Source organism: Anabrus simplex, chromosome 8 (assembly GCF_040414725.1).
Source record: "Anabrus simplex isolate iqAnaSimp1 chromosome 8, ASM4041472v1, whole genome shotgun sequence".
NCBI lineage: Eukaryota > Metazoa > Arthropoda > Insecta > Orthoptera > Tettigoniidae > Anabrus > Anabrus simplex.
This window is the reverse complement of record NC_090272.1, coordinates 132,284,893-132,312,233: the sequence shown is the minus strand read 5'-3', so window position 1 is coordinate 132,312,233 and position 27,341 is coordinate 132,284,893. Positions and strand designations below refer to the sequence as shown.

The following is a 27,341-nucleotide window of genomic DNA, read 5'->3' as shown; positions in this document are numbered from 1 at the left end:
TACAAACTTAATTCATGTTCATGAATTAGTGACATTGTTGAAGGAAATCATAGAACACAACTGAACATTTTGTTGTGTTATTCGTTTTTTCCTTAGCATTAAACTGAATTTACTAAAATATGTTCCACCGTCTACTCTCTTAAACCAAACCAAACCAAACGAAACCCCATGGCACTACAGCCCTTGAAGGGCCTTGGCCTACCAAGCGACCGCTGCTCAGCCCGGAGGCCTGCAGATTACGAGGTGTCGTGTGGTCAGCACGACGAATCCTCTCGCTCGTTATTCTTGGCTTTCTAGACCGGGGCCGCTATCTCACCGTCAGATAGCTCCTCAATTCTAATCACGTAGGCTGAGTGGACCTCGAACCAGCCCTCAGGTCCAGGTAAAAATCCCTGACCTGGCCGGGAATCGAACCCGGGGCCTCCGGGTGAGAGGCAGGCACGCTACCCCTACACCACGGGGCCGGCTCTACTTTTTTAAAAGGACCCTAAATATATTACAGAACAGCTTGGGTGAACTCTGAGCTCAGCCAACAGCATTATTGTAGGCAGTCCAAGAAGGGAACAGACTCCTCAATTTAATATTTAGATTGATGCTTTCGTGGCCCGTATTATAGACATACAGTAATAATAGCTTTTGGTCTTTTACCGTGTCAAGACGTCAAAGGTAAACTGTCGTAAATGTAAAAGCGACGATTTTGAGTTTTGTTTGAAATTGTCACTTGTTTTCGTCATGGGTACACTATTGTACGTGTATGTTTCGCAGCAATGAAGGTAAGCTATGCGATACTATCGTATGTGCAAGGAAAAATCAGCGATAAAAAATGGTAAGTGATTATTCAACAGTTTAACCTTATGCCATCTGCATCATTCTTTATCGTATTGGCTCTCATAACAGTTTACATGGTCAGAACTGTCAATTCGACCTGCCTTTATGTGCCTCAGCAGCTATTTTCTGCTCTCCTGTAAAGGTAGTGTAATCAAACTTACGATAGTTTACCTCTAACGTCCAGAAATTAGCTCCGTGTCTTCAGGATAAAATCTCGTCTGTTCACTAGGAAGACTTGTCTAATAATGACGGTTTGAATAATTTAAGAATAATTTACTGTTGGTCTTTTGTAAGTGGTACTCTCTTTCGTCAGCAGATGACTCACTGTGCACTAGCCTCCCGAATGGGAAGTTGACGAAAGATAAACAATTTCACCTTGTGTTTTTCGACACATGCCGGCTCCGCGGTGTAGGGGTAGCGTGCTTGCCTCTTACCTGGAGGCCCCGGGTTCGATTCCCGGCCAGGTCAGGGATTTTTACCTGGACCTGAGGGCTGGTTCGAAGTCCACTCAGCCTACGGGATTAGAATTGAGGAGCTATCTGACGGTGAGATAGCGGCCCCGGTCTAGAAAGCCAAGAATAACGGCCGAGAGGACTCGTATTGCTGACCACACGACACCTCGTAATCTGCAGGACTTCGAGCTGAGCAGCGGTCGTTTGGTAGGCCAAGGCCCTTCAACGGCTGTACGACACAGAAAAATCCTAAAACCTATATTATCATGTTCTCAGTTTAAGTTTCCAGAATAAGAATAAAGAATACACATTTTTTATACGAAAAAGAAGCCGGTTTCAGACTTTTATCACATTTCAGTATAAATGTCAAATTTTGAGTTGATTTCGCATTTTGTCACGTTACCTGGTGCAGCTTCCCTACACGCGGCTCCCAATTTCGTGTGAATGTGTGAAGCAGCCACTCCGCCTCTCCAGAGAAACCACACACTCGAACGTCTGCGTCCATGATGTTTGAACATCGTCCCGAAATCACGTTAAAAAGTGGTTTACAAGTGCTGAAAACGGAAAATAATGAAGAACACAAACTGTTATAAGCTTTTTGCGTAATATCACTCTTTCGAAAAACTGTCATTGGTAGTTATTGTGTGCTTCTAGAGCATTTAAAAATGAATGACACTCCCTCCATAGCTCCGGAAAACTAGCAGTTTAAAATGCGTGGTGTATGCAGGAAGACGTATGGACTATGGCCCCAGATGACGCTTCTACTGCACGCAAGTGTGCGTCATTCGTGCCGGTGTGGGGGTGCATTTCTGGACAATCCTCAAACATCATGGAAGCAGACGTTCGACTGTGTGGTTTCTCTGGAGGGAAGGAGTGGCTGCTTCACACATTCACGAAATCGGGAGCCGTGTATGGGGAAGCTGCACCAGCCACATGGCAGACGGCAGGCTATTGTCACTTTGGATTCTCTAGTGTACACCAAGCTATCTCATCCGCCATACTCGCCAGATCTTGCCCCCACGACTACGCAATGAAATAAGCTATGCGAGTAAGAAGTTCGTTTCCAACGACGAGCTTCAGGCGGTTGTCCGGCAGCGGCGCGGCGCCGGGATACGCCGAAAGAATGGTTTGTTGCGCAAATGTGGAAACTACTGGAACGATGGCGGGGAGTACCTCTGATATAATCTACATTTATTTCGTTGAAATATATGCTTAGTGTAACGAAAAAAACATTCAGTGTCAATTATATTTCAATGTCCACAGTACCAATGACTTATGGTAACTTTTAGATGTAGTTTTTTTTACCACAAATAAATCCATTCCAGGGACTTAAGTTTTCAATTTATTCAAAGTCATCCTCAGCCAACAAATACAACAGAAAAACATGCTAAGTTTTTGTTACGTAAGGACAGACACCATATTCAATATCTAATCTTACAAATTGCCTGCTGCCATTTCCTGTTGTATCCATCTCTTGGCACAGGCCAGAGTAAAGTGTAGCTTTCACCGAAGTCCCAGTCTCATCCATGGCTGTGAAAATATGGAAGCTGCTGGGGTATGGGTGGTGCTGAGTAATGACATTCAGAGCACGACTAGTTTATCTTAGTGTTATGAAAGGTGTTGCTCATAGGGTCAGTCGTGCTGCAATAGCACTTTCTGACCCAGTGAAGAAAGCAATGGCAAACTACCTCACTCCTCGTCTTTCCTAGTACGCCTTATTTTGGTGCTGCCATTGGTTTTTACGGTTTCCTTATAACGCATAACATTTGGTGGTGCTATTTGAGGATCCAACCAGCCTCTGGGCTGATGACCTAACAAACAGACAATCTTACAAACTAAGGCACAATAAAATGTCAATAAAAATGTGTGTGTGTTAGGCCCTCAATCAAGAGGCAATGCATGTGGGACTTTTGATATTAAAATTCACATTTCAGTGGTTAATATTCCACATAAAACTGCAGATACCAAGGCTACGATCACGATATCAACAGTCAACGTAAAACTACAAGCTGTTTGCTTCAATGAAATGATGAGCTGAAACATATATACTGGTACCAGACGATCTCTTCAACATTTGATTAAAATTACGTCAACAGTGTGTCGTAGTTACTGTAAATAATTGATTGGATCGTAGTTGGCAGTCTCAAAACTCAGAAATTTAAGTATTTACCAACACAGTCGTTTTATTCTTTACATACAAGGAAGTCATCCTTTAAATTTTACGCCATATTTTTGTTACGTTTTGCATATAAATACACTGTATATCGGATCACTAACTCCACACCATAAACAGAATATCTTTCAAGTTTTCATGCACCTTTTGCACGAAGTGTGGATTTTCAGTTTGAATTAACGAATCCACTACGGGGGGCAAAGTTTCTTCACTTATGGTTAGAAAAAATGAGTTGACATCTCCATCATGAATCAAATGCATGAACACACGAGTAGTCTGCTGTACTTGCAAAACCGGCCATCTGCAGAAAATGGAAGGAAATACTTTCTGTGCTGAATGATTTCTTCGTTAACGTTCACACAAGGAGGTAAAGAATTAGCTACTGCTCGGACTATAACCTGCCTCTTTACTGCGTTGAAATTTGGAGTTAGTTGCAAAATACAGCCACTGCCTACTGTTATGAGTGGCAATACCAGCCATCACCACTGTTACTAGAGGGCAGACCAATAATTGCCTGTACCGAACAGCTTTTTTCATCTTGGTTAAACTATTATCAAATAACATGAGCGTTGGATTTTGAGCATAGAATTGTGTAGTTGCCATAAGTGAAGTGAAAGAAATGGATACTTATGTCGTAGAAGTGACACCTGAAAGAGATAGAAAAAGGCATAGGAATCCAGCATCTATCTCAACATTGGAAATACTGTGTTCCACTTGATATAAGATTACATTGTTCCAAACTTTGACTGGAAAACAGAATGTCTTTCAAGTTCCTAGGCTATGGGAAATAGGTAATTCAAATTTGCTGGTACTAAAATGGTTGTTTTGACCAAATCGTAAGGATCCAATTCAAGGTGAATGTAACTGAAGAATGAAAACTGGTATAGCATTAGGTGTATGTAAGAAAGATAAACGTGTTATAATGACGAATCCAAAAGTAAAAGATGTTCTCTATTGTATTAGCATTTTGGACTCAATGGCGAAATGTAGAAGTGTTGAGGTTTTGAACTGAATGATTATAACCTTCTACAAAGAAATGAAATACCAGAAGAGAGAAATATATAATATGTGACCACAGCGTGGATTTTGGTAGTTTTTAAAAGTTTTTGTTAATTCTTTGGAATGTTTCACTGCATTGTATTCTTGAAATTTTCTTGTTAAGACATTTTTGTACAATTTTAGTTGCTCCATTTCGTTGCAGACCCAGCTATTTTCAATTACTTGTTGCAAGACCAGCCATACACAAGTTTGACATTTAAATATTACAAATAATTACGATAATACATGGTCGGTGATGCGTCACGCTCTTTAAAAAGCTGTTACTAAAACATCAAGCTAATAAAATACGTGAGAAACGAAGATTTTTAGTTTCTTTAAGCCATTTGAAGATAAAAATAGACGACTCGGGTGTTCATGCATATAGTTCTACAGGATAAAATGAGATGCAGTTGGCTGAAAGTCCATGCATTTTTCTGATATCTCATTGTATGCTTGTTATAAATTCTTCGTTGGTGCGTGCTGTGCAAGAAGAAGCATAATAAATGTACTCATTTAGGTCTCAACGACTCTTGACTCTAAAACTATTATGCTATTCGCTAGTTCTGACTCGGAACATGCCGTTATCTTCCACTTTACTTAGAGTTGGACACCTGTGGCCTAAATGATTCGTGTCTGAAGCAGTGCCCATAACTCAATTCATCGCGGTCAGTGAGGTGAGAAGTAATGACAACATCAAACGTGAATATTATTAGATTACGGTCTGTTAAATTTTAGCTTTCAGCAGAAATGTTTACTGAGGAAAAGACGTTTAGTATCCGTCACGGCTAGATACTCTGAAAGCATTCTAGGTACTAATTGGTGTCGTTCATCTGTCACTTTCCTACAACTGGCGCTGGGTCACGACAGGCTCTTCACTTTGTCTAATTACTTCCCTACGAAAAGGGCAAGTCATTTCTTCTGGAAATATGGCGCGTGTTCATGTCTTGAGTACGAGCTTCGATCACGGACCCAGTAAGTTGGTTAGGGGGTACGGATAGTATAGCTGTGAGCTTGTATTTGGGAGATGGTGGGTTCGAACCCCACCGTCGGCAACCATATAAATAAATAATCCAAAATACAACAATCCAACAATACAATCCAAAAACGATGTAAATGAAATGTACACTTTTGTACACAGTACTGAAATGAAATGTCGTATGGCTTCCCATTACGGGTTCGGCTCGCCAGGTGCAGGTCTTTCTATTTGACTCCCGTAGGCGACCTGCTCGTCGTGATGAGGATGAAATGATGACGAAGACAACACATATACCCAGTCCCCGAGCCATTGGAATTAACCAATTAAGGTTAAAATCCCCGACCCGGCCGGGAATCGAACCCGTGACCCTCTGAACCGAAGGCCAGTACGCTGACCGTTCAGCCATCGAGTCGGACTACGCAGTACTAATTTGACGGGTTCTAGACTTTGGAATTTCCTACCTGTCAGTGTCAGAAATACCACCTCATTAATTAAATTTAAGACTGCCTGCCGAGACTACCTGCTGAATGCAGCTGACTAATTTGTATGACTGGATGAGTCATGAGTGAATGACTGTGAGTGAGAAAAGTGTAATGTATTATTGTGTACATTATTATTTACCATGCTGTATATTGTTAAGTGCTCTTAAGTTCTGCTCCCAATGCTGTATCACTGGAGTGGTTAAGTATAAGAGGGGGTCAAGAGCCCTACTTCGCCACCTACAAAGGCAAAATAAATAAATAAATAAATAAATAAATAAATAAATAAATAAATAAATAAATAAATAAATAAATAAATAAATAAATAAATAAATAAATAAATAAATAAATAAATAAATAATTAATTAAATAAATAAATACTATAACGAATAATAAACGAGATATTTTGGATTTTATGTTTTTAAATATATTACAGCGTCCTACCGCTGTTAACGTTAATACAGCAGAATCCTTTGTAAGGAAGATAAAAGCAATTGTGAATTCTGATCGTGCATGTATCATACAGTTTTATCATAGCAGAAATATTACCGTTCCCGATACTCAAATGTATTGTCTGTCCCAAATCGGACTGCGAGCAGACGTCTGGATGTCAAACAATCCAAGTGAGTTATCTCGCCAAGTGGGTGAATGTTGGCATGGAGGAGATGGGGAATTGAATAATTTTCTTTATTTTTTTTTCATTCCTCTGCATCACACATATTCTGAACTACTGGTACTTGATGCACTAGTCTCTCATAGTATTCAAACTGTTCGGTCCGTACTATGGAGACGCTGAGGAGAATCGTAAGTTTACACACTGAACGAAACCCAGCAGAGCAGTATTCACTGTTATCTACTGTATTGCATTCCACTACTGGTACTTGGTATCGATAGATCGCAAGCGTATAGTATTTAGGTTTGTGAAAAGCGAGAATCTACGCCACTCCTTTACATTTCTCCTAGCACTTCAGATGATAGCATTGCTTTTACCACAAAATTCCACCATTTCCACTCCACCTGCGAATGGGATTACTTTTCTCCATGCACTTGAATCATATGCATGGCCGACCTGTTGAATTCAGGTACGACAGCTAGTCTTGGTTTAATCTGGATAGGCCTATCCTAGAGAAATCCATATAAACGGGGTAGTTAAAAGTGAGCCGGGCTGAGTGGCTCAGGCGGTTAAGGCGCTGGCCTTCTAACCCCAACTTGGCAGGTTCGATCCTGGCACAGTCCGGTGGTATTTGAAGGTGCTCAAATACGACAGCCCCGTGTCGGTAGATTTACTGGCACGTAAAAGAACTCCTGCGGGACTAAATTCCGGCACCTCGGCGTCTCCGAAGACCTTAAAAAGTAGTTAGTGGAACGTAAAGCAAATAACATTATTATTCTTATTTATTAGTTAAAAGAGAAGCCTATCTCTTTACAAGGCACGATTTGTGGCGGCTTTTGTTTTAAACGAAATTGGAACTATAGGAGTTTAGTTCTGTGAAGTATCCGAGTGATGCCACCACTGACCATACGTTATTCTCCCCCCCCCCCCTCCTACGCTCCATTCCGATATTACCGGGCTGAGTGGCTCAGACGGTTGAGGCGCTTGCCTTGGCAGGTTCGATCCTGGCTCAGTCCGGCGGTATTTGAAGGTGCTCAAATACGTCAGCCTCGTGTCGGTAGCTTTACCGGCACGTAAAAGAACTCCTGTGGGACTACATTCCGACACCAGACGTCTCAGAAAACCGTAACAGTAGTCAGTGCGAGGTAAAGCCAATAAAATTATTATTTATCATTCCGATATCGAACTTGTCGCTTAAGTGTGGGCAGTATCCAGTATTCGGGATAGTAGGTTCGAACCCCACTGTCGGCAGCCCTGAAAATGGTTTTCCGTGGTTTCCCATTTTCACACCAGGCAAATGCTGGGGCTGTACCTTAATTAAGGCCACGGCAGCTTCCTTACCACTCCTAGCCCTTCCCTGTCCCATCGTCGCCATAAGACCTATCTGTGTCGGTGCGACGTAAAGCAACTAGCAAAAAAAAAAAATATATATATATATCGAACTTCATCACAGCTACATTAAGGGCAATCCGAAGATAATATGAGGCACACATTCCTCCGAAGAGAGACATAATTCTGATTTTAGTTAGGAAGTTGGAAATAACAAGTTATTTGGTAAGTGATGCTGGCAAGCATCGCACATCAACGCAGCGGAAGATGTCCGGGCCCGTCTAGAGCTGCCTCCTCGTAAATCATTACGTTGTTTGTCTTAGGAGAGAGTTACTCCTACACCACACGTCAAATGAGTCTCTCGCCCAAATAGAAAGTTTCTTCGATTATCGCATACATTCACTGATATTTTGCCTCCCAGACTACCGGTGTTCACGCCAGAAGATTTTTGACATAGATCCATCACCACAACCCGCACGGTTGCTGCGTTATATCGCGTCTCACAATTATTTGAAAGACATATTATTATTATTATTATTATTATTATTATTATTATTATTATTATTATTATTATTATTATTATTAAATCTCCAAGGTGCTGTGAACCCTATTTTACCATAAGGTATGTTAGGGATGTAGTTTATACAAAATATACAATTTCTCTGATAAAATTCAATACATAAACAGTAAAGTAGGCATGCACAGAAATGGAAAGATAAAGGTATAATATGTACAATCCTTAATACTAAGAGTACTGATATTTAAAATACCAGACCATAATATATACAATACATATATTAAACAGCTAATAAGCAGACAATATCAAATTATATGTTTTTAAATACATAATCAATAAATTCTGAAAATTGAAAAGAGCCGTTTTTTTTGTAAAATATGAAATTTAGTGGTTTTTCGAAATAGCAACTGCAAGTTAACAAATGCATCTTAAGTTCAAAACGTGCTCTCTCAACAGCAGGACAGTTGAACAGAATGTGTTCTACAGTTTGAATGTCTTCAGTGAAGAAGCACAGTGAGCCATTTTGTGTTGGAATTTTGAATCGCTCGAAGCAAGCATTGAATTTACCCTGACCTGATAGCAGTTGAGTTAATTAAAAATTGCACACTATTTATTTACATCGCAGCCTACTATATGCATTTGAAAAAAAAACACAGTCTTTGGTTACTAAGCCATTTTTGCTTGCTAACCACAGTTCATTCCAACGAGAGAGCATTTCATCCTTTACGGTTCTTTTGAAAAAATAAATTGGGCATTTAGTATAACTTTCTGACAAGTTAGAATTACGAGCTTCTTTGGCCAATTGGTCAGCTCTTTCGTTGCCTTTTACGGCGGAATTGCCTCGTACCCAACCGAAACGTATATGGTTATTGTACTTTGATATTTTCTCTCTCATATGTATTGCCAAATTGTGTAAATTATTTTTCTTTTATGGAGTTCAGCGCCGCTTGTGAGTCACTGAGTATAATCGCACACGTATTTTTGTTTATGCACCACTCGACTGCTTTCAATATTGGAAGCAGCTCGGCTTGAAACACAGAACAGTATTCCTTTAGTTTTATTTTCTCAGAATAAACTTCGTCTTCGCCCGCATATACCACGAAGGCACAGCCCACTAGTGTTTCGCTGCTGGAAATGCGAGAAGCATCTGTGTATATTGATTGTCTGTGATTTCTTGTACATGTGTGGTAAAATACAGAGCTCATATAATCTGCTGGATGTTCGGTGGCAGTATGACATATTTATGATCATTTGATTTTCTAAAGGGACATTTCTTATAACTTTTTCTTGTGGGGTTACCTTGCAGATCGGGTTTATCGTAATCGACCAAGACAAATTGACGATTTGAAGAATAATATTGTGTCTGAAATCAAACAATAGTGACCCAGACGTACTGCACCGAACTGCCAGAAATAAGAAAAGACGAGCACGGATGTTTTCCCAGGAAGAAGGATGTCATTTTCTGCATCTTACGTGAGGATAATCGATTCTTCCCCAGATACAGTCGAATCTCGATATCTCGAATCACCTCGGGAGATAAATATAATTTCGAGTTATCAAAATTTTGAGATGTAGAGAAGTCTCGGCTTTGAGAATGTATAACCGAATCATATGTATATACGAGATGCAGTATTATTTAACTATTATAAAAATGCACTATAAGTACTTCAAGATTTTTTTTATAGCAACTCGTTGAAGACACATTACGTACTGCAGGGAAACATGAATCATGCCTCCATTAACGCCTTGGAAAATATCCGTTGGTTTCTCCTATTTCTTTACAACAACAGTTAGTGTTGTGAAAACACTATAATTTACATTAGACTGTCTGTATGTCGGATCGAGGAATACCCACTGCATTTAACACTTATACAGGAGTGGGCTCATGCAACTTCAGCTGCCTATAGTCAAACCACCAGGGGTGGACAGATGTAAACATACCGGGGTCGCCCGGGAAGATGTGCTGTAGCCTTTAGTACGGTAAGGAATAACAACACACAAATCTTAGATGTTGTATTGCACAGTTATTGTTGTACAAAATTCGAGCTACAGAATATTTTCAGCTTCTAGGGAGGAAACGTTTGCTTCGAGAAATCGAGAAATTCGTATAATCGAATTTTGGGTGATAGAGAAATAAATACACGGGAAGAATAGGACAGACGACTAGGAAATTGAAGTTACTTCGAGATACAGGAAATTTGAGATGGAGGTTCGAGATATCGAGGCTCTACTGTACTGTATATTTAGAAAAGGATCGTCAAACAGAAGTGAGGCAGTACTAAAATACACCCTTTTTATATGAACCACTCTGTCTTTACAGAAAATTATTCCCTATAATCCCATGATGGATTGAGTACAACCTTAATGACGCAGTTGGTTAGTTTTTCTCTTTCTTTTACCTGGACAGACGTTTCGATCCCGCTGAGGTCGGTGGTATCGGAGGGAATTTAAATTAAATGATTCCGTGTCGTTGCATCCTGCAAGATAAAGAGCTTCTGCGGGATAATATCGCGGTACTGCCGTGTCTTAAAATTTATAGTAATTAAATGAACGATATACAAATACATTTATTATTAGATCGTTTGGAAATTATGCATAAGAGCTAGATGAAAAAGTGTGGCTAAATTTACTTGTTCAGTCCATATCTTCTCGTATAGCATGGCTAAAGGAAGATTTCTTCACTGCATAGTGAACTTCGAGTCGGAACTTCCAACTTCTCTCACTTCTTCAAATTATCTCTAATCCCCATGATGGGTTTACTGGACCAGCAACGTCTGGTTATTATCAACAGCGTTAATTTAGTGCGTCCTTCTGTTATTTTACTTCTTTTAATCGTGTGCATGGCTGCTATTTATAAGGAAATGAATGTACTAAAGAGTAACATAAAACGCAAATACGCTGCAGTGTGAAAGCAATGCGTGGATTTAAAGCTTCACGTCCAGATTGATTCTATTGACGTTGGAGACATTCCAAGAGGTCCTTCTAGTTGCCCTCGAGCCGTCTCTTACGGGATTTTTCAATGATGTCGGGACGTAATATAGTTTGGAGCTCTACATTCGCTCTGCGGGGAGTCGGACATTTCCCATTTTAACAGCATTGAGGTGCTTCTGCCGCGGATAGTTCTAGAAGGGTTCACTCCGTATGAAGTTATTCTTGGCACCGAATCTCGGAGAACAGGGCAACCTGGACAGAGCTGAAGAAAGAAAAAAACCCTCCTGTTCCAGTGCGAATAATAGGTTCCATAAAAGTACTGTGTTTGTGACGAAACTACTTTTGCAGACATTAATCACACATTTTTCTCTTTCAGAATATACCGCAAACAACAAAATACTTTTTCAATTTTTTTAAAATTTACAATTTGCTTTACGTCGCTCCCAGTCAGACCAGACATACTTTATGGCTACGATGGGCTAGAACAGGCTAGCATTGGGAAGGAAGGGACTGTGGCCTTAATTAAGGTACAGTTCCAGCATTTGCCTGGTGTAAAAATGGGAAACCACGGAAAGCCATCTTCACTGCTACCGACAGTGGGGTTCGAACACACTATGACCCAAACCACACAGCCACTCGACCAGTACTAGAGTCCTTCAAGTGGTTCAAACGGTGATTATTGTTTTAAGAAGAAGTACAACTGGGCAACCACCCTCTCTTAATACTAATCAGAGGGGACTTACGGCCCTTAGAATTGGGAAGTTATCGGGAAAAGAAAGGAAAGACTCCCTACACTTCGCAAACCTAATACCGTCGGGGATGGAAGAGAACAAGATTTGACCAAGGAAGGTTTGATAGGAAGGATGAAGGCAAGGAGACCGGCACAAGTAAGTGGAAAGAATGCCAGGATCAGCCAGGGTTCCCTTAGTCTCCAACTCATACTCCTGGGTTTTCCTTTCAGTAACCTCTTACGACAAGGCAGGGTATCCTACTGTGGATGGATTCTAACGTTCTGAATCGCAGGGAAGAGACTCCTTCATAAAATCAATCAGCAATCACCACCAACAACTCCAGACTTCCCCGTCAACACTCCTTGCATCAAGACATTAACACATTCATTTTGAAATTGAACTCTTTTCTTTAGTATTCAATATCATATGGTGTTTGGTTTACAGGCGTGACCCAATAAACCTTCTTAATTTTCAGTTTGAGATTCAAATTATACAATTTGCTTTACGTCGCACCGACACTGATATCTTGTGGCGACTATGGGAGAAGAAAGGGCTAGGACTGAGAAGGAAGCGTCCGTAGCCTTGCGTGCCTTGCGTGAAAATGGAAAACTACGGAAAATGATCTTCAGGGCTGCCGACAGTGGGGTTCAAACCTATCATCTCCCGAATGCAAGATATTATTATTTTGCAAGTCAAATGGGAAATGAAAACAATAATGTATCAATTGTGAAACTGTAAAAATGTAGTTTAGATAATGGGTTAAACGCCAAATGCCAATTAATAAAATTTGGAGATAAAACCATGAAATACCAATATTCGAATGATTCTGGTAGGCCTATAAGAAGGAAATGCAAAGAGGCAAGCAGGTTGGTTGTATTGTTTGACTGTTGGCACCACCTAGCAAGTGTTTGCGCGGTTTGAGTCATGCATCTATCAGCTGGCATTCGGGAGAGAGTGCGTTCCAGCCCCACTCTCGGCAGGTCTGCAGATGGTTTTCCGTGTTTTCCCATTTTTACACCAGCCAAATACTGGGGCTCTACCTTAATTAAGGCCAAGGTCGCTTCCTCCCCACTTCTAGGCATTTCCTATCCCATCGTCGCCATACAACCTGTGTCGGTGAGACGTTAAAAACCCTGTTGATTCCATGATCATAATCACGATTCTCCGATTTCAAACTTAATTCTAACCTCTAGACGGTGAGTTCTTGTTTTAAAAATTGTACATGTATTGACCACGATCATGTGAAGCTAGTGACGTCAGCTATCACTCCCCTTAGATTAACAAAAATTGCTATTTGTTCAGGACGTCGACCTATAGAGATCTTTTGCCTCTACTTGCGCCATGTGATATGAACCTGCGTGTGATTGGAATGGAGAAAGTGTAGAGTGTTGAATGTGAGGAAAGGAACGTTAAGGACGACACAAACACCCAATCCCCAGGCCAGGGATATTAATAATTTACAATTAAAAACCCCTGACCCAGCCGGGAATTGAACCTGGGGCCTCCGGGTGACAGGTGGACGCGTTGCCCCCTACACCGCGGGGCGGAAAAGTTAGATTAGTTCTTCCCATTTGGATTTTCATGGGACTACAAGACAGAAGATTTTCCTGTTGATGGGGAGCAGAAGAATACATCTACGGCGTCCCCTGCCTGTTGTAAGAGGTTGCCTGACCTTCCTTGATCAAAACTCGTTTTCTTCCAGCTCCAATGGTATTAGTTTTTCGAGGCCTAGGGACTTTCACGCCCTTCATGGTCCTTCCTCTTCTTTTGTCGCGTTATCTTCATTCTTTGAAAAGTCGGACATCTTTCTCTACCTTTTCTTCCTCTGATTAGGGTCAGCAGGGAATTGTTAAGTAGATGCACTTCCCTTAAAACAATAATCATAACCACCAAGCTAGAGAAGTTATATATAGATGACCTCCTGTATGTCCGACTAGGGATGTTACACAAGCAGTGTTGAACCCTTGACAGGTTTCGGACAGTACCGCTTCTCGTACACCCGATATGTTAGCAGCCCCATGTCTTAGCCATTTTTATGCCGTAATAAATTTCCGCTATTTTAAGCAACCTACGTTATACTTGGCGAAGACTGGTGGATGGATGGCTTAACTCCTTGGCTTGGTGTTTCAGATCGTGGTATTTTGAAAGGCTACAAATACGAGGAAGAAAGGATGCGAATGTTTTTTCCTCATGTTCCATCCAGCTTAGAGATTACAGCTGACAGTGCAGAAGTTCACGCAGGAAAATATTCTAGGCCCTCTTCTTCAATAACCGCACAAAGACTAACGCAGAAGATGACTTTCTTTCAAATATCTCAAATAAGATGAACAAACTGTGCTGATGGTAGGACTCTAAGTACCATCTCTTCGACCACTGGATATCCACAGTTTACGAATATGCTCGCGTTTCGTGAATGTATAAAATTAAATATTTCTTTGCTGGTCAATTTTTGCTCGGTTGAGTGTAGCTTATTAACACAGAGCACATTGTTTAAGTAACAGTTGGGGTATATAGAGAGAATGCCATAAAAAAATAATACAAACGAAATCCAGGTAGCAGAAGATGGAACGGAAGACCTCAAAAAAGATGGATGGATGATGTGGAGGAGAATTTATGAAAGATGGAAGTAAGAAGCGTGTCGCCTCAGAACTCACGTGTCTTAAAACTCACTAGTATCAAATTTCACGAATTCCAAGAAGAGGATAAGTAAGAGTAAGTTTCTGGCCAGTCTCAAAACTCACGCGCCGGGCCAGTTCTTCTTTGAATGGACGAATGCCCGCCCTACCCACATAACAACCGTAGATATTTGAAAATGTAATTGGAATTGTGCGAAAAGATCCATTGTTAGCGCCAGCCGGAAATGCATGCCCTTTTGTAATTGTCACTTCTCTCATCAAGAGGTGGACCTGTCATGTAGCTCGCACGAAGTACTGTATAAGCGACAGGAGTCCGGTCCCGTGGTGTAGGGGGCAACGCGACCGTCTGTCACCCGGCGACCCCGGGTTCGATTCCTGGCCGGGTCAGGGGTATTTAATTGTAAATGATTAATATCCCTGGCTTGGGGACTAGGTGTTTGTGTCGTCCTGTACGTTCCTTTCCTCAAATTCAACACTATACACTTCCGCAATTCCAATTACAGGCAGGTTCATATCACATGGTGCAAGTAGGGGCACACATCTCTATAGGTCGGCGCCCCGAGCAAATAGCATTTAAAAAATAAGCGACAGGAGGTTGATAAACCCACGGACACCAGGTACACACCGGTTGACTGTTTCACTTAAAACTGTACCGGCACACGCGGATGACACAGTTTTTTTAATGACAAAACCATACTGTTTCGCCCGACTTGTTTTCTCTCTGCTTATAAAACCTACAACAGTTGTACATTAAATTTAGTTTACCCTTTTGCGAAGTAATGTATTCCATATTGTGCACTGCTCGATGACACCAAGCAGAATAACTGAGTCAAGATCAGTGTTATACTTGGAGAATTTGGTCTATGGCAGGATGATTATTCCTGTTAACAATACATGGGATATCCCATTCTAAGAGTGGGTGACCAAACATGTGTTCGAAGGGCAGCGTGAGTCAATGCGCACCTCATCCCTCCTGCGGTCAGTCCGGAGTCGTGAATTTTGAGACTCATCAGGAGGTTAATTTAGCTGGTAGTCTTTAGTCATGAGTTTTGACACTATATTCTACTAATTTTAGCCCGTGAGTTTTGACAATATCTTTTATGCAACACGATATTCTGATACAATTGATATTTCTAATAGACGTCAAGAACAAGTATTGATAGATTCTTATTTATGTTTTTGGGTATGTTTTATTTCTTACGACATGACACAGTGTGATCCTTCAAAATCAATTATTTGTATAGAATTTTAATTTGGCGTCTTCCCTAGATTCTATCTACAAACTTTATATTCTCTTCAAGACTGAAGAAGGTCCAAAAGTGCCGAAACATGTATCACTAATAAAAATGTGTTTCTAATTAACATTTGTGTATATATAAGGTGGACTCTTAATTTATATATTTCTGTAGCTACTCTAAGTCAATACGGATCAATTATGTGATTCTTATATTGTGATGTACCACTGTGTGAGGATGTTGTCTGTGGGTGTAGTGTAATTGTACGGGATAGAAACAGGAAGGAATCAGCATGACCTTGAGAAAGGTATCAACCCTGCATTTGCTTGGAGTTGAAATGGGAAACTACGGACAACTATTACGAGGATGGCCGATGGGGGATTTGAACTCACCTATCTCCTAAGTACAGACCATCCCGCAACGCACTGAGCTAACCTGTTCGGTCTTAAGACAGTGTACAACCAGTTATTATTTTATTTTGTTCTTAATCATATTTATCAGATGCTCCTATTTTACTCAACAATTCTAGCAGTTCTTTCACATATCGATGAAACTGTTGACTAGACGTATTTTCGAAATTGTACTGAAGGATTTAAATATTCTTAGTACAATCAAGAATTAGCTTATTTCTTTCTTTGAAACACTGCATCTACACCAAAGAAAATACCCTCTAAAAATAATATTTATGAGCTGGAATAGCAAAACAAAACTGGACAAGTTTCAGTAGTTCAGAGTAAATAATAGGATTGTTACCTGTGCGACATGCGAGACTTTTTTCTACTGCTTTATGCCATATCATTCGATCACTATCAGTATCGATTTTGTTCAACATCGTGATCCTCAATCGTAATCGGTCTATCGTGGAATCTAATGACTGGATTGTTACTTCGGTTGTTTTCTTTTTTAACATTTTAAAGCTTAATGATTCGTAGAAAACTTTGAAAACCTAGATATTTTATCTGAAAAGAAAACCCGGCCGGACGAAATAGGTCGTAGGGTAACCCTGACGTTAATAATAATTTTGTGTGAAAGCCTTCCCGTGGCATCTGCAAGATACCATGCAGTTAGTTACATATTGGTATTTATAAATATTGATATTCAGGTCTATTATGCACTGTAGTTTTCAGCAGCTCAACAAACTGGCTTACTGCGACTACATGAATTTGTTCTAGCGGTTTCTATTTCTGGTTCCATTTCTATATGAAGTAAAACGTATTTCAGTATTTTTATCTGCGGTTGGTACCGGACCAACTGCACGTCAAAACTTGGCACGGTGCAGCTGGGACATTCAAAAGGCGATTACCTCGAACTAATCACCTGTTAGCGACCGGCTGTCCCGAGTGCTCCACTTGCTTCGCTCTTCTCAGAATACTCTTTTATGAATTAAATGTATACACCTGTGTCAAAGGTCAGGCAACCTGGTATTTGTCCTCCAATACCATCCACTGGATTCTCTGTCATTTTTATGTTGTTTCGGTTAATTTAAATTGTCAGATCCTTTACGAACGTGCTATGTTATATTAGCAGTTGAACTGTCTGGCTTCATGCTTCAAGTCGCAGAGTAGTTTTTTTATTTTTATTTTTTATTTACGTCGCACCGACACAGATAGGTCTTATGGGGATGATAGGAGAGAAAAGACTTAGGAGTAGGAAGGAATCGGCCGTGGCCTTAATTAATGTTTAGCCCCAGTATTTGCCTGGTTTGAAAATAAGTAAATTACGGAAAACAATCTTCAGGGCTGCCGACCAGTGTTGCCAACAGTGGAATGGGATTACCCACTAAACGGCTGCTTGAAAACCACCAAAAACCACTAACTTCTCTCCTCCTTCTCTATAACTATCCACTCCTCCCCACAACTTCAACTTCCCCTCGTTAAGCTTTGTTGAGTTACGAAGCTACATCAAAAGGAAAATTAAGTACATCCTTTTAGTTAAAAGGTTAAAGTATTCGAAATATTTTTGAAGGTGAACTCATAATAGTCGGTGATAACTGATGTCTTTTCTTAACACTTTGATGGAAAGCACTGAGGAAGAAAATACGAATATCTGCTATGTTTTTACAGTCTCTAAATTTTGAAATACTACGTTTGGTAACTCGCAAGTAGAGCTCATATTATATGTAATATAAAAATGTGAAATATGTACATAAATATGCAGGTAAAATTGACAAAATATGTAGTCAAATATCTAATAAATATGTAACTTAATATCTAAGCTTTACTTGACGTGTTCTTGTACACAGAAAAGGAAACAAAACCGAAAAATGTTTAAAGTGCAGATGTCATTCAACCTCTACATTTCATTTGGAGGCACAAATAATAACTAAATAGCATTCCAAATTTTCTGCAGTCATCGAATGCCTTCTGTCTGTTAGGATGTTCTTATATATAGAAAAAGACCTTTCAATTTCACTGGCGCGTTTTTCAAATTGCCCGGCAAAGAATTATTTAATTGTAGACTTGCTCAAGAGAGAGAAGAAATTTGATTTCATCAAACACAAAAATGCTTATTAGAAAAATGTTTCTGAAGACTTTTGTGTGTATAGCCCTTTATGGAGATGAGGCGTAGGCAACAACCGAAGAAAGAAAGAAAGAAAGAAAGAAAGAAAGAAAGAAAGAAAGAAAGAAAGAAAGAGAAAAGGCCCTTTTGACATATTGCATTAAACCGCAGACTGGCGAAGGGATCACAAAAGAAGAGTCACTAAATCTGAGAGGATAACACTGTGACAAAGTTTGTGTAAGGGAAAACTGATAGACACAGCTCGAGACACCCAAGATTTGCACCGCCAGCATAGCTAAGGGATGCGATTCTTTGACATAATACCCCACTTTAAATTTTTAAATTATTTAATCCTTTTTAGATGTTAGAGACGTACAGGCTTTTAAATCTATTTTCAAGTGTTTAATTATACTGGTCATTCTCCCCAGTTGTATCCCCCGACCCAGAGTCCGAAGCTCCAGGACACTGCCCTTGAGGCGATAGAAGTGAGATCCCTCGCTGAGTCCAAGGGAAAAACCGACCCTGGAGGGTAAACAGATTAAGAAGAAGAAGAAGAAGAAGAAGAAGAAGAAGAAGAAGAAGAAGTGTTTGATTAAAAACTTAAATCGATGTAAAATTAGTGAAAGAAGGAATAGTGTTTTCTTTCAACTGCGCTATATCCTTCAAAATATTTAAAATATGTCATATTTATCAAAATATGTACTATGCGTCGAAATATGTAAAAATATGTAACTTTAAACTCCTGGAGTTTTAGTGTGATTCACCGACATTTTAGTTTTCCTTGTACCTACATATATGGGAGCAGAATATGTAATTACATATAATCCGTCCTCTACTCATGAGGCAGCATATTTTGTTTCTTTTCTGTCCTGCCCGAATCGATTTTTCGGGTTTCATTTTATTTTTGACTTTAGTTTCAATAATGACTAAACATTATCTTCAATACCTCATTTGACCTTGACAATAGTAGGCGCGGCAGTGCAAATGGTGCCGGCTCCTGAAAAGGATTGGTGTTATTTGTATCGCAGAATTCCATCACTTTACACCAGAAATTAGTGATGTCTATAGTTTGAGACCGTTTGACAAAGGACACATTTATTCAGCTGATAAATTCATATTTGCGCTGGCGTCAAAATTAAAAGATTCAAAAAAGAGGAATAAATGAATCTATAACAACTTTAAGTGCATTTGACACTTGAAGAAGTGACATTTTATTGTGAAAGAAGCACGCACTGAAGCTTTTCTTGTTTTCGTACTTTTAATGGAATGCCCTGCACCTAAGCTCCGCCTACAGTTCAGGTCTTCTCCGGCTCGGCTTTTGACGGAATTGCGACTGTAAATGTCAAGAACATAGATTTGAACTATTACATTATTTAATTGAAAAACACCAAAATATCCACTGACATAAGCATGAAAAAGACTAGATTTCCCACTGCCCACCGTAAGTTAAAATTTATCCACTGACGAAGAGTAAGAAAACCTAGATTTAGTGGGGAAAACCACCGTCTTGGCAACGCTCGTGCCGACAGTAGGGTTCGAACCCGGTATCTCTCCCGAATGCAAGCTCGCAGCTGCGCGCCCCTAACCGCACGGCCAACTCTCTCGGTCCTACTACTTTTCTTTGTAGCAGGGAATTATAACGACATTGGTTAATTTCGTCCATCACGTTACATTAGGAGCATTAAATTTGCAAACGAGGTGAATCAACATTGGCCGGTATTATATGGCAGTGTCAATTATTTTGCACTCGATTCGAAACAGAGTGCATCGCTTCCTTATCGGCCGTCGTTTATTGCTGGGAAATACATGAACATGAAAAACGTGGAACCGACGAAGAACAACACGGCTGATTTCACATGTTAGGAAATTAACAGAAAACTATAAAGGTATTATAGAACATGTCAAAGAAAAACCTGAATAATAGCCGATTAATATATTGAAGGCTCTAGTATCATATACCGTGCCAGATGCAGCTTGTACAGGGGAGGAGCTCTGAACTGAGTAGGGGCTTTTCTGTACTCTGTGGAAGGCGGACCTGGTTGGGGAAGTCCTCAACCCCTACACGGCGCGTCCCAATGGCTGATAGGGGCTCTCGTGAGAGAGTGGTGTTCGCACCCGCGGATCGACTGAGGACATGATATAGTGGCAGCAGCTATATCATTAATGCTGATAAGAAGATCGATACGTCGACCTTGTATTAGCATACAGCTGCCTCGCGTCCTAGCATCCTTGGATGTTGCGATATGGCGTTGTTACTGCGCATTGATGAAGGCAACGGGAAACCACCTCAATTATTTTTCCTAGTAATCACCATGGCTATGCTTGCAGCTAAATTAGTATCCGGAGTAAGCTCCTCAATCGGATCTCCGGGAGGGGCAGATACAAGCACAGCAATAGAAAGACTGAAATATTAAGATGGAGTCAAAACTGGAACTTGGAATGTGAAGACGATTGGCCAGGCGGGAAAGATCCACAATGCGATAAAGGAGATGACAAGAATGAAAATAGATATTCTAGGAGTAAGCGAAATGCGATGGTCAGGATCTGGAACCATCAACATAGACGAGCACCGAGTTTGTTACTCGGGTACAGACAATGGTATGCATGAACATGGGGTAGGAATCATACTGAATAAAAGAATAGCCAAGTGTGTTGACAACGTTATTCCAGTCTCATCACGTGTTATGTTAGTTCAAATCAAAGCAAGGCCAGTTGACTTAAATATTATTCAAGTCTACGCTCCTACTGCAGACAAACTGGATGAGGAAGTCGAACATTTCTACAACAGCATAAACCATATCCTGAATAAGCTAAAAAGAGAAGACCTCAACATAGTCACGGCCGACTCCAATGCAAAACTTGGGGCAGGAAGAACATCAGACGCCGTCGGACCCTTTGGTCTAGGAGATAGGAACGTTCGAGGAGATGACTTGGAACTATTTGCAGAAACAAATCAGCTAGTGGTGAGAATACATCGACGCAAGTTATACGCATGGAAATCGCCCATGGACAAACCAGGACACATTGTGAGGAATCAGATTGATTTCATGATGGTGAACAAGACATACAGAAGTGGTTGAACATCTGTCAGAACATATCCAGGAGCAGACATGCAATCAGACCATGCCCCAGTGGTTGGAAATTTTAAAATCTGAATGAAATATGTTGTCCGCAAAACAGCACGGAAATACGACTTGAGGAAATTGAAAGATGCTACCATACAGCAGACAGTCAAGGCAGCTCTAAACAATAAATTGATTGACAATGGTGACGATGTTAATGAAAACTCACACACCTACAAGAAGTGATAAAAGGAGTAAAAAGAAGAGCATTTGAGACCGGACCTTAGAAAGAGGACAACGTGGATGACAAATGGGATTCTGGACCTAATGGAAGAACGAAGGAAGAGAAGAGGTAATTTGATGGAATACAGAGCGGTTCAGAAGGAAAATTAGAGAAGCCAAAGAGAAAGAGAAAACTGAATTATATGTAGAAATAGAGTTTTATCAGAGTAGACATGACGATTTTAATGTGCACCGGGAGGTCAGAGAGGCAACAAAAAATATCGCAAACCAAACTGTGCAGAGCTAGTTGATAGTAGTCGTAACCTCATAATCGATAAAGGAGAAAAAAGAGAAAATGGGAGAAATATCTGGAACAGTTATTCCAAGATGACATGAGGAGACAGGAACCAGAGGTATCAGATGCAACGGGACCAGATATCCTAGTAAGTGAAGTAAAAGCGGGCATACAACAAATGAAGGAAGGGAAAGCAGCTGGGCCAGATGGCATACAAGCATAATTTCTCAAACTGCTCAGTGAGGAAAAAATAGAAATGATCACAAAAATATTCAACGACATTTACTCATCAGGTAAAATCCCTCCAGAATGGTTAAAATAAGAATTTATTGCTTTACGTAAGAAATCAAACGCCAAAGAATGTGGGGACTACCGTACCATCAGTTTAATGAGCCATCTGCTAAAATTGGTTCTTAAAGTGATTCACGAACGGATATACAGTATTTGTGAAGAACAAATAGCGCCCAACCAGTTCGGGTTTTTGAAGGCAGTTGGCAATATTTAGTGTACAGGTACTGTTTCAAAGATATAGGGATATCACCTGTAATGTATTTGTATGCCTCATTGATTACCAAGAGGTGTTTGATCGTGTGAATCATGAACACCTGATAGACGTACTCAAGAAAACAGGAATTGATGGGAAAGATCTAAGCATAATAGCAAATTTATACTGGAACCAATCTGCAGTCATGAAAATAGATCAAAACCAATCTGAGCAAGTGAGAATACGCCGAGGGGTCAGGCAAGGATGTATAATATCACCTATACTCTTCAACCTGTATTCTGAGCACGTACTCAAAGAAGCCCTATTTGATGTGGAAGAAGGAATTTCAGTGAATGGTGTCCAACTCAACAATTTGCGCTACGCAGATGACACAATTGCCTTTGCAGATACGATGGAAGGGCTACAGAAGTTGACGAACAACATTTCTGAAACAAGCAGGAGATATGGTCTGGACATCAACACTAATAAAACAAAATTGATAATCATCAGTAAGAAGAACATCCGAGGCGTGAATCTGTTCCTCAATGGAGCAAGTATAGAGAGAGTTTCACAGTATCCGTATATGGGTACCATCATTAACGAAGCATGGGACAATTCGCAAGAGAAAAAGTGTCGCATTGGAAAAGCGAGAAGTGTTTTCAACTCAATGAGCTCAACCTTCAAGAATCACGACCTTACCATGGATACCAAAATGCCGCTCCTTAGGTGCTATGTGTTTTCAGTTTCCTTTTATGGTGTGGAAACATGGACCCTTACAAAAGCCACCATTGCTAGACTGGAAGCATTTGAACTCTGGCTATACAGAAGAATTTTGAGAATATCATGGACTCAGTTACAAACGTTGAGGTTATACGCCGAGCTAACAAGAGACCGGAGCTGATCAACACCATCAAGTGTCGTAAACCACAATATTTTCGACACGTCATGAGGAATCAAAAAAGATATGAGCTGCTTCAACTTATCCTGCAAGTAAAAATAGAAGGAAAATGATCTCCTGGGCGAAGAAGAATTTCCTGGCTCGACAACCTTAAAACCTGGTTCAATAACATCTGCAGAATTGTTCCGAATTGCAATGGATAAAGCCAGAATAGCCATGTTGATCGCCAACATCCGAGGCGGACAGGCACGCTAATAATAATAATAAGAAGAAGAAGTATCAAAAAATCCTCTATGTCGTTAGGATTCGATTTACAGGACGTAGAGGTAAATTTCGATCTAACCTGGATCTAACCTGCCATTTTGCACTTCCATATTACGCAGTACAGTGTTTCTGTTTAGTCGAAATCCTGACTGGAATTTAATTTATGTGAGAGTGAAATGGATCACCTCATTTAATATGAATCCATCGTCGAGCACATTCCAGGCGATCCATACGGTCCAAATACAGCAATTCATCTTCAACATTATTACGACAGGCCACCGTTTTCTTTTCATAGTTTATGCCACTTGAATACTTAACGGGTTCGCGTTGAGCTCTTGAAGTTTACGGGCGTTAAGCCCGTTTTAATGGCCCTCATCTGTTTGCGCAGAGTAAAACTAACACTACGGGCATTAAGTCAGAAATTAACGACCGTTAATTCCTAACCGGTGTCGAAGCACCCAGCCGCAAGTCTCACATTCATAAGTAATATTAGGTATTGTCATAGCCGCATAAACGTGTATTTTAATCTAAACGTTTATCTGTGAGCGGTTTAATAAATTTAATGAAAAAAAAATACCAATTAAATAAAAGGAAAATAAAGAAAAGAAAAACCAAGGTTTTTGAAAAAATAACGTTAAAGAAAATGGAAGATACGTCTAGGAGATAACCTTTTACTTTACTAGAGATATAAGTTGAAACAAGGTCAATTTTACACCAGTTTACTAAGTAAATAAACAAGGGGCAAAATATCTGCCGAGATGTCTAGCACTTATCGAACGCATGACTCTTGAGATACAAAATACCAAGAAAGTCAGACGGGTTAAATTCAAATTACTTGACAATTATAAGACAATTGAAGAGAACTGATACACTATTCAAAGGGATACTTTAAATGCTGGACTCCTCGAAACATGGTAGCATACAAATGCTGCTGGCAAACACGTGCTTCTTCTTCTTCTTAATCTTTTTTCCCTCCAGGGTCGGTTTTTCCCTCGGAATCAGCGAGGGATACCACCTCTACCGCCTCAAGGGCAGTGTCCTGGAGCTTCAGACTCTGGGTCGGGGGATACAACTGGGGAGGATGATCAGTACCTCGCCCAGGCGGCCTCACCTGCTATGCTGAGCAGGGGCCTTGTGGAGGGATGGGAAGATTGGATGGGACAGGCAAGGAAGAGGGAAGGAAGCGGCCGTGGCCTTAAGTTAGGTACCATCCCGGCATTTTCCTGGAGGGGAAATGGGAAACCACGGAAAACCACTTCCAGGATGGCTGAGGTGGAAATCGAACCCACCTCTACTCGGTTGACCTCCCGAGGCTGAGTGGACCCCGTTCCAGCCCTCGTACCACTTTTCAAATTTCCTGGCAGAGCCGGGAATCGAACCCGGACCTCCGGGGGTGGCAGCTAATCACGCTAACCACTACACCACAGAGGCGGACGCAAACACGTGCTACGGTTTCATCATCATCATCATCATCATCATCATCTGTTTACCCTCCAGGTTCGGCTTTTCCCTCGGACTCAGCGAGGGATCCCACCTCTACCGCCACAAGGGCAGTGTCCTGGAGCTTCAGACTCTTGGTCGGTGGATACAACTGGGGAGTATGACCAGTACCTCGCCCAGGCGGCCTCACCTGCTATGGTGAACAGGGGCCTTGCAGGGGGATGGGAAGATTGGAAGGGAGAGGCAAGGATGAGGGAAGGAAGCGGCCGTGGCCTTAAGTTAGGTACCATCCCGGCATTCGTCTGGAGGTGAAGTGGGAAACCACGGAAAACCACTTCGAGGATGGCTGAGGTGGGAATCGAACCCACCTCTACTCAGTTGACCTCCCGAGGCCGAGTGGACCCCGTTCCAGCCCTCGTACCACTTTTCAAATTTCGTGGCAGAGCCGGGAATCGAACCCGGACATCCGGGGGTGGCAGCTTATCACGCTAACCACTACACCACAGAGGCGGCGAAATAACAATTGCAGGTCCCACCGAGATGTGAACTCGGATCGCTGGATTCAAAGTCCAGAGTGCTAACCATTACACCACGGGACCTGACGCTACGGTTTCAAATGGTTTAACCATACCCCTCACCTAAGTGGATTCTAATCCGCTTGAAACTAGGCTAACCCCATACTACAGATAAGGTACGTAAAGTCGTATAATTACAGTTATAATGAAACAAAGACATAAAGAAACAGGTTGTCTTATTATAACAAAGATGAAAATGTTGTAGCTTGGAAACAAACATGAACATGTTACTCAGAAATGCTACAAACGAGAAATGTTCTAGAAATAGTACAGAAAGAAAAATAATTTAAGTTAAAACTTCAATTTCGAAAAAGAACACCTTACCGCAAAGACTGAATAAGGGCTTGCGTGGAGCCGCACCTCCCAAAAGTAATTGGATAGAAAAGATACAAGCATACGCCGTAGCTTTTGTTTCAACGACAATAAAAGGGAGAGGCAGCGGTGTTGCCCTGCAGAAGGACTGGGGAGTGGCGGGGATAGAGTGTGCGGTCGGGCAGCGGACCGAGCATGGTTAGCAGTAAGCGTATTGAATGAATGTTTGCTTCTTGTTGAGCGCACGGTATTAGCGATATTAGTGTTGGATTCCTACAACTGTTGAACGTTATTTGTGTTAGCTATCAGTATGGAGGCCGGCCCCGTGGTGCAGGAATAGCGAGTCTGCCTCTTACCCGGAGGCCCTAGGTTCGATTCCCGGCCAGGTCAGTGATTTTTACCTGGATCTGAGGGCTGGTTCGAGGTCTACTCAGCCTACGTGATTATACTTGAAGAGCTATCTGTCGGTGAGATGGAGGCCACGGTCTCGAGAGCCAAGAATATCGACCGCGAGAATTCGTCGTGCTGACCACACAACACCCCGTAATCTGCAGGCCTTCGGGCTGAGCAGCGGTCACTTGGTAGGCCATGGCATTTCGAGGCTGTTGCGCCATGGGTTCTTTTTATCAGTATGCTGACAAATAGTAATGCACACCGGATAGCTGTAGTGCAAACATTTCTCGTACAGAAGAAATCATTTGACACAACCGTTCGCGAATTTCTACATCTACGATTTAAGTGTCTGTGATTTTTATTCGCTGAGGGATTTAAATCAGGAAGTGTACAAGAACAGCCAACGTACTCTTCAAACCCTGGAGAATGATCAGTCAAACAATGAATTAAGGGGAATCTGTTTCCCACTACATCCCCTGCTTAGTGCTGTAACTTTTTGCTGTTTCCCCCGGTAGGCCTATATATATAGTATATATTTAAAAGGAAGTAGTATAAAAGAGAGAAAATCATTCAGGTACACTCGGTAATGGCAAATAAATTTAAGATTTAAATTATAATTAAATTATTGCCTTCGCTTCTATTTCTGACGATAACTGAATTACATTTTTGAAGACCTCAGCAGCCGATTCCTAAGGAACGCTAGATGCTTTGGTATCCATTACCAACAGTGCGATAGGAAATGTGTTCTTTTGTGCGACGTGATCGTATAATTAACGTGATTTGAATTTCGGCTCTTGTTTCGGAAACATAATGTTTGTGTTTATTGTTTCTTCTTCTTCTCCTCCTTTTGTTTCACCCTCTTTGGGGTACATTGAATCATTCATTTCTCTATGTGTTGTTCTTTTTTTAGTCACCAGTATTTCTTCATTCCTTCTGATCTTCGTTTCCTCTCGTTTTCG

The 27,341-nt window shown here is 40.9% G+C and overlaps 1 protein-coding gene and 1 non-coding gene across 3 annotated transcripts in view; both read right to left on the bottom strand.

The window, feature by feature from the left end:
• Positions 1-27,341, bottom strand: part of LOC136879204 (glutathione S-transferase D7) — a 310,220-nt gene that overhangs the window by 119,653 nt on the left and 163,226 nt on the right. The gene's annotated exons all lie outside the window — the stretch shown is intronic.
• TRNAQ-UUG (transfer RNA glutamine (anticodon UUG)) lies at positions 25,630-25,701 on the bottom strand. Its single transcript has one exon. It is a non-coding gene; the product is annotated as a tRNA-Gln (tRNA).